Below are 8,172 nucleotides of genomic sequence, written 5' to 3'. Positions count from 1 at the left end.
CACCTGAAGCCTGGGGACTCCCAGAGGCGACCTCGGCCAGCATCCGGCTGGCCCCTGGGGGAGGCTAAGCTCCAGAGCACCGCCGCTCTGAGGCTCCCGGGCAGGAGCCGTGGTCCAGACACCGTGAGACGGACGGAGGGCGATGCCAAAGGCGTTTCTCTGTTGGATCTGGAACCCCGGCCACCGGCGACCCCACTGGGGGGGTCGTGGCGTTCCGGCGGTGTACAGCTCTCCAGGCGAGGCCGCCCGTGGTCTCCAACGGGGTGCGCGCCTCTCGTCTCAACCTGCACATCCCGCCGCCCCGACTCTGCCTGGCTCTGTTGCTGGGGGCGGGGGCACCCCAGACAGGACGCCCCACTGCCCCCGTCCTTGAGAAAGTCAGGGTGGGACATGCTCGTGAGGGAAAAGGGTGGGCACTGGAGCCAGATGTGGGCCATCAGGGAAGGCTTCCTGGGGAGGGTCCCTCTGAAGTCCCCGCCTGGTGAAAATGGGGCGGAGTTCCAGGCGGAGGGAGAGGACTGTGGGAAGGTGTGAAGGGGGCAGAGCTCGGCCTGACTGGCCAGGTGGGAAGGGGGGCCGAGACCAGGTGAGGCCGGACGGTGAGTACTTCAGTGAGGTGCGCCTTCGGGAGCTTCAGGGTAAGAAAAGCCGGGAGTCGGCGCTGAGTCAGAGAGGAGCCCACAGGGGGTGTTTGCAGTTTAGGAAGAATTCTCTGACTTGCAGTGCAGAAAATGGTGCGACCTCAAACTTCAGCCAACCAAGCACAGGGAGGGCAAGGGGCCTTGACCTTTGGGGACATTCCCCGTAGGAGGGCTACCCTGTGTGGCCCCCCAGCCAGGCCCTCTTTCTCCCCTGCAAACAAACACTCCCCACTGGGGTGTCCCACGCACAGTGGGCCGCGAGGGTTACCATCGCGAGGTCCTGTATGTAGACAAGCCACGCCCCACGGAAGTGCTTCTGCAAATCCTTCAGGACCCTCTCCCTCTTCTGCGGCCCACCTGGATCCAAAAGCAGCAGTTACGGGCAGGGCCTCGCCAAAGGAACGCCCCTTCCCCCACAGCCCCTCCAAGGCAGAGAAGGTTCTGCCTGCTGAGCAGGGAGCCTTCCCTGCTGCCGGGCTGGCGGTGGGGGGCCGTGGTGCCTGGGGAGGGGGCTGGGTCCATGGCAGCTGCTGTCCCCTGACAGGCAGGCACTTGGGCATGAGGACCGTTCCCGCCCCCACCCTACTGCTAGGAAAACACCCTCGTGGGGAGCGGGTCCTACACAGGAGTCACGAGAGGCCAGGGTTTCTGAGACTCCCTTGGGGGTATTTGTGGATTGCTCTGCCCCCGAGTGCTGGCTGTCTGATCTTCGGTTTCCTGGGGCAGAGAAACCCCAGGCCAGGACGCCCTGTTTGCTCCCCGGGAAGGATGCTCCTTTCCTGTCCCTTTACCCCCAGCAGCCACGATGGGACAGCTGGCAGGTCCTGAGGAACCAAAGTGACCTCACAGGTGGCTGCCAGCCTAGTCCACCCCCTCTTTCCCCAAGAATCTTCTAGAATCTCTTAACAGAGGGCATTGCCTCAGCAATGGGTTCGGAGTTCGTCCAGATAAAACAAGCCCAGGCCCCACCACTGGGACCTGCCCCTCGCGGTGTCTGGCCCCCAGGGACAGGGGCCGGTTGGTTCTGCGGATCAGCGGGTGCCCCCCGGATCTGCCACAGTCCCCTGGGCCTCTGTCGCTTACTTCTGTGAAGCACCAGGAGCTTGAACAAGTAATGCAGCCCCTCGGAGGCGCCTGTGCTGATGTCGTGGTTGGTGTGCATGCAGAAGATGCCCAGGATGCCCATCAGCCTCCCGCTGATGGAGAACTCCTCCAGGTGCTGTGGGAAGGGGAAGCTGTCCTCGGGCACCGCCCCTACCATGGCCACAGCCCCCCAACTGCCTCTCAGTTGGCCTGCAGGGGACCCCGCCTCGCCGCCTCTGCACAAGGAGAACCCACCCACACCAGCTCCCAGCGAAACAGACAACCAGGCCCCTGCAGACCCAACCCAGCAGTCTGTCGGGGTCCGGCCAATTGGCGCTCACTGGGCCAAGGGTAGTACCCCATCGGAGCAGAGCCGGTGCTCCAACCACCCTCCGGTTTCATCTGGCACAGCCACAGGCTCGGCCAGGGGCCCGTGGGCAGAGAGGTTCCCAGACCAGCCGGCACCCCCGCCCCCAGCACTCACCAACAGCTCCGGGAAATTGCAAATGAACCTCAGCAGGTGGGAGATGGTGTACACAGCCCGGGTCTGCTCCTGCTCTTTCTCTGACATGGTCAACCACGGCAGGATGATCTGGGAGGGAGGTCACCAAGCCCTTCTGGGGCCCCCTCCCTCCCCGTCATGAGTCCAACAGCGGACAAAAACATGCAGACTCCGCAGCACCCTGAACTCAGAAGTGCAAGAGTGTGTCTGAGCATCTCTGGCCCTTCCTACCAGAATGTTTGGAGACAGTGCTGCCTGAATCACAGAGCCAGGGGCCAGAAGGGGCAGGAACAGTGGGCGAAGGGACTCCCTGCCACAGAGCCACACCCCTGCAGCCTTCGGCCGCCCGGGCCCAGGTGCTCTCTGCAGGTGGGCCGCAGAGCCGCCCATTTCTGGAGGTTAGCGCTTCTGGGGACCAGTGCTCTGCACATAACTCACTTTACCCTCCCAACAGCCCTGGCGGGGGGCACTGTTATCACCCCACAGGCTGAACTGTCTGGGGGGGTGGCGAGTGCAGGCACAAACCTTTGGGAGAGTGTGCCCCACCCTCCAGGGCAACCTCTCTGCCAGGGCATTGAACCCTCTGCTGGACATGGAGGAATTTGTCCCCAGGTGACCGGGCTGAGGTTTGAGACCTTGGTCAAGGATGATGCCCAGACGACCCTCCGGCTGCCCTGGGACAGCACACGCCTGGCGGGCGCCGGTCCCGCCGCCCTGGCTCCTCCGGCCACTCACCTCCAGCAGCTTCTGCAGCATGACCATGTCAGGATCCAGACGGTCCATCACGAGGGCTTGCAACATGTCGTCCAGGGCCTGGACCGTCTGGCAAGTCAGGACACGTGGGGCTTGGGGGGCTGACGGCCAGGGCAGCCGCTGTCCCCTCAGACGCTCCTCGGGAGCAAGGACAGCGGGAGCCAGTCCAGCCCCGCCGCCACACCCCCCTCTTCCTGGACCTCACGATGGGCCGGACCAGGGTCCACCCAGAGGGGGGCAAAGAGGGAAAAGCTGGCATTGGGGGTCCTCCCAGACAAATGCAGCCCCCGGGGACCCTGCCCATGAGAGCTATTCCGTGAGCTCAAGGGAAACGTTTCTTCTGAATGGCGGAGGGCCGGGCACCCACTGCTCCATATTCCAGGCTCTGGTTTTCTCCTTAAAGTGCTCCTGAGATGGGTGTGGGGGGGGGCAGGATGGTGCTGGAGCCACTGCCTGGGGAGACAGGCGCCCGTGGGAACCCCCGGTGGAGGCCGGCGCCGGTGGGCGCACCTGCAGGTAGAGGCTGGCACTGTCCTTGCGGTCCGGGCTGGGCGTGATGGGCGGCAGGGCGAACACGCAGCAGATGGCCGAGCTCGCCAGGTCCAGCTTCTGGGCTAAGTGGAAGGGCGGGGCCACCTGGCTGGGGAGAGGGCGAGGAACACAGGGGGCTCTGGGGACATTCTGGGGAGCCAGGGGACGTGTCCGGGACCCTGGGGAAGAACCTTGCCTGTTGCTGTCCCTCAGGCTGGAGGCAAGTCCTCGCTGGAGACAGCGGCCCTGGCGCCCCGGGGAGTCTCCCCACGCCCCTCCTAACGGGTTCCCCGTGGTGAAGCCGGGGACCCCCATCACCCGGGTGCTGGTGGGTGAGGTGGCAGTCGTGGGGCCCTCCACCCACAGCCCGAAAATCAAGTCCCTAGACCTTCCTCCCAAGCCAACTGTCTCAGCATCGAGACCCCGGGGCTGGGAGGAGGGGACAGCAGGGGGCCACCTCAGGGCCACGACGCAGAGCATGGCTTGCTGGCGCATGCTGCTGGTGAGGAGCTCGCCGGCCTCTTGAAGGATCAGCGTCTGGAAGGGCCGGGAAGAAACAAGAATCCCCATCAGAGCCCTGGCTGGTGGGGCTCAGTGGACTGAGCACCGGCCTGGGAACCGAAGGGTCGCCGGTTCAATTCCCAGTCCCAGCACATGCTTGGGTTGCGGGCCAGGTTCCCAGTGGGGGGCGCTCAAGAGGCAACCACACATGGATGTTTCTCTCCCTCCCGCTCTAGAAGTAAATAAACAAATATTGTTTTAAGAAAGAATCCCCATCAGAGAGAGAGGTGCTGGGCTCAGGGCAGATCAGGGGGACCCGCCGCCCTCCCCCCAGGAGAGCTGGCCTTTCTCACCTCGATCGCCTTGGCCAGCACGGTTTTGGGTAAGTAGTCGTCCATGGTGGCGCTGGCCTGGGCGCGGACGGCGCTGCAGAGTGTGTCCACAGCCCGCAGGAACTCGAGCCTGTGCAGCTCCGGCTGGGACAGAGCACACACACGCCTCCTGCAGGCTGCGCCTGGGCCGCTCACACCCGCACAGCCCAGCTCAGAGCAGCCAGCGCGGCGCCCGGGCCCCTTGGGGGGTGACCGGCCCCTCTGCAGCCCTCCAGGGTCAGTGGGGCTCAGGTTCTACGCGGAACGTCCTTTCACACAGATCGCCCGGTGGCCCAGCCACCTGAGCTGCCAGGGCTGGTTTTCAGAACCCAAGGAGGCGGGGAGCTCTCTTCTTTTTCCTATTTTTCCCACTCAAAACGTTCCCCGAGTATTTCCTTACCATGTCTTCTTGTTCTAGAAATTCCAGGATGAACCAATAGGCTTCTTTCTCTGATTGGCGAAGTCCTGCAAGGGGACGTCATGGGCTCCCTGGGGTGGCAGCAGGAAGCACAGCTGCCCTGCCCGGCCAGCCCTCTGCCCGGAAGGCTCGGGAGCCCACGGCGTCGGTCCAGGCCCGCGGCCCCGTGTGGGCATCAGCAGCCCCGGGAAAGGCGATTACTCAGGACCTGGTTAAGTGGTTTTCCGAGTCCAGCAGGGCCCGTGAGGGAGGGTTGCAAAGAGAGAGACCTGGGAGTCAGCCCCTGTGGCTGCAAACCATCGGAGTTGTCCTCCATGGGCTTTGAAATTCTTGGATGTGAATGGGCTTGGAAGCCCTACTCTAGGCAAGCCTCCCTCAGCAGGGACTCAAGTGTCCACGCTGGGTGCGAGGCAGCTCGGGGCTGAGGCTAGGAATGGAGCCTGCCCACCCTGGGGTGCATCGGCATGGGATGAAGGAAGAGGGTGGAGATGGTGTCAGTTGGGACCCCGAGCAACACGGGCCACCAGGCCATTTCACGGGCCTGCAAAGTTATGCCCTGGGGTGGGGCTCAAAGCCACAGGCAGGCAGCCAAGTTCAAGGGTTAAGCCACCAAGTTCAAAGCTCAGGCCTTCCACTTTTATTAGCCCCGTGCCCTTCAGCAAATAAAAGCCCAAACTGCCTGGCCCTGTCTGTGCAGTGGCGGGGACAACAGGCAGACACTCTCACTGCCATGAGGTTTAAAGGAGGCCGTGCACACGAGAGGCAGCCCCAACCACGCCACACCCCCCGCCCTTGGTCTCAGCTCAGCCAGCTTGCCACCGGCATGGCCGCCATGTATCTGTTATTGTCACCAGGAGTGCCAGGTGCCAGGTGTTGTGTCCGTCCTGCAGGTGGGACCAGCAGGAGCAGCGACTGGCCGGGGTCTGAGAGGAGGCAGAAGTGGGGCTGGCCCGAGGGACAGAAGAGTCCAGTGGCACTGACTCGGGTGAGGGGCGGGTCGGTGGTTGGGAGTACAGGCGGGGACGGATTCAGTAGGAGACCTCTGCCCTGGCTGGTGCAGCTCAGTTGGCTGGAGTGTTGTCCTGTAAACCGCAAGGTGGTGAGTTTGAGTCCCGGTCGGGTTGCACGCCTGGGATGGTGGATTCGATCCCCTGTCGGGCATTACAGGAGGCAACTGACTGACGTTCCTCTCCCTCTCTTCTCCTCCCCTTTCTTTAAAATCAATAAATGCACCCTTGGGTGAGGATTTTTTCTATTTTAAAGCAAAATATAAAAATTGAGACCTCTGCTAGGCATCCAAGTGGAGTTTCGCTAAGAATCTGGAATTCAGACCCTGATCTGGGAGCTGAGTGGCTTCGGAGTCGGCTGGGAGGGGTCTCACTCAGACAGAGCCCGGGCGGGGTCCCGGTCCCCGCCCAGCTCCGGGTGTCATCAGCAGCCCCTTCTGCGGAGGGACAGGCATGCAGACCTCAAAGGGGAGAGAGGAGACGGTGCCACCATCGCCTCTGAGTAGCTGTCATGACCTGAGGCTCGGCCGGGCCAGGGTCTCACCTGTCAGGTCAGGCTTCGAGGACACATGCTCAGCGGAAAGCACAAAGGTCACTTTGTTTGGTTTTGGCCTGTTGGGATCGGGGTTCATCTGTGCACGCAGGGTGGTGGCCCTCAGCTTCCGGTGACCATGGGAACCAGGCCAGGTGAGCTGCTGGCTTCTTCCCGGGGACTCAGCTTGTCCCCAGCGGGTTGCAGATGCAGGAGCCAGGCCCTGGTCCTGTCGGGGACGGGGCGAGGCTGAGCAGGGCCCGGGCTGGGCCGCAGCACCGGCCTCCCCGCGCCTCCCCGTGGGGAGATGGGACCCTCTGAAGGTCCTGACTCACCCCGGCTTCCCGGGGTCTCCCATGTGGGGGACGTTTCAGACTCAGACATGACTTCCCAGGTCGTATGTCCAGCCCTGTATCCTGGGAGTCTTGTGGCCGAGGCCCTGAGGCCCTGTACACAGGGCCCTGCCCCATGTCCCTGTTCAGAATCCCAGTCTGCCCTGGTGTGGGTCCCCAAGGTCACCCCCCCATGGAGGGTGCGGGCCAGGAACTCCTGCCTGACCCAGCTCTCCTCACTGGGCACTCAGAGTCCCCAGAAGAGCATCCCCTATTAGCTCCCTACATGGGGGTCCCCCCTAACTTCCCTTGTCCCCCCTCCCCTGAGCTGCTCCTGGTCTGTCCTGTGGCTGGGGTGCTGTTGTCCCCAGGAGTCCCCGACACTGGGGACTAACTCCTCACAGTTGTCTGACAATGTCACCAAGTGTCCGTGTCCCAGACGCAGACGGAGTTGGCTCCCCTCCCCCAAGAAGGGACACCGGGGGCCTCAGCCCGTCAGGGCCTGAGGAACAAGAACCCCGGGTCCCCAGGGCTGAGCACCAGGCATGAGGCTGCACTGCCAGCCCGCCCCCACTTTAGCTGGCAGGGGACAGGCAGGGCTCCCTACCTGACGTGCGGGCACCTCAGACTCAGGCACCAGTCCTCCTCCTCCTCCCCCGGGAATGGCACTGCAGGGGGCCCCACAACTCCAGGGGGCACCGCACTCCAGGGGGCAGCACCTGGGTCAGGGCGACCCCTGCAGGGCAGGCAGGGCGGGTTCCCGGTGGGACCTCCCTTCCCCTCTGTGCTCCCTGTCCAGAGCCCCGCCCCGGGAAAGGGTCCAGCTTTGGAGACCGGGCAGCAGGGCCTGCTGGACCGGCCAGAGGCGCGGGAGACTGAGCCACCCTCACCGCCGACCACAGCCCAGCCCGGTTCCAGGTCTGGGAGACCCATTCCCATCCTGCCAGAAAAGCAGGTGGCCCGAGAGGCCCCTCCCGTCCCATCCAGCCCAACTGCCCATGACCAGGCCATGCAGCCCCCGGGACCCTGAGAGCTGGGCTGCTCGGCGCAAAAGAACCTTCAACCAGTCGGCTTGGCCGGTCACAGAAAACAAACTTTATTGGAGTATTTGGCACTAAAATCCACACAGGTGCAGCCCCACTGTCGAGGACACCACCAGCACCTTCCAGGACCAATAAGTTAACATAAAGGACGCTCAGGTGTGTGTGGGCAGGTGCCGCCTCCTGGCTCCGCCCCCCGAGGACACTGGGACAGGAGGTGGCTGGACCAGGGGAGGGGCTCTGAGACAAACTGGGCGAGGACAACATCCAGAGGACATTCACGCATGCAGGTGCCCCCCTCAGCCCTCGGACGGCCCCCTGGGCAGCACCGTCTCTGTCTAGTGGGACAGCGGGGCCTCTTGGGGGTCAGGCATCAATTTCCCAGGGACCGTAGCTACATCTGTGCCGCCGACCAAGTGCAGGGACCTCGGAGGGGAAAGGTCCACATGGGGGAATCAGAG

The sequence above is a fragment of the Artibeus jamaicensis genome, unplaced genomic scaffold, assembly GCF_021234435.1.
Source record: "Artibeus jamaicensis isolate MK-2021 breed Jamaican fruit bat unplaced genomic scaffold, CSHL_Jam_final scaffold_754, whole genome shotgun sequence".
In the NCBI taxonomy this organism is placed as follows: domain Eukaryota; kingdom Metazoa; phylum Chordata; class Mammalia; order Chiroptera; family Phyllostomidae; genus Artibeus; species Artibeus jamaicensis.
This window is presented reverse-complemented; position numbering follows the sequence as displayed.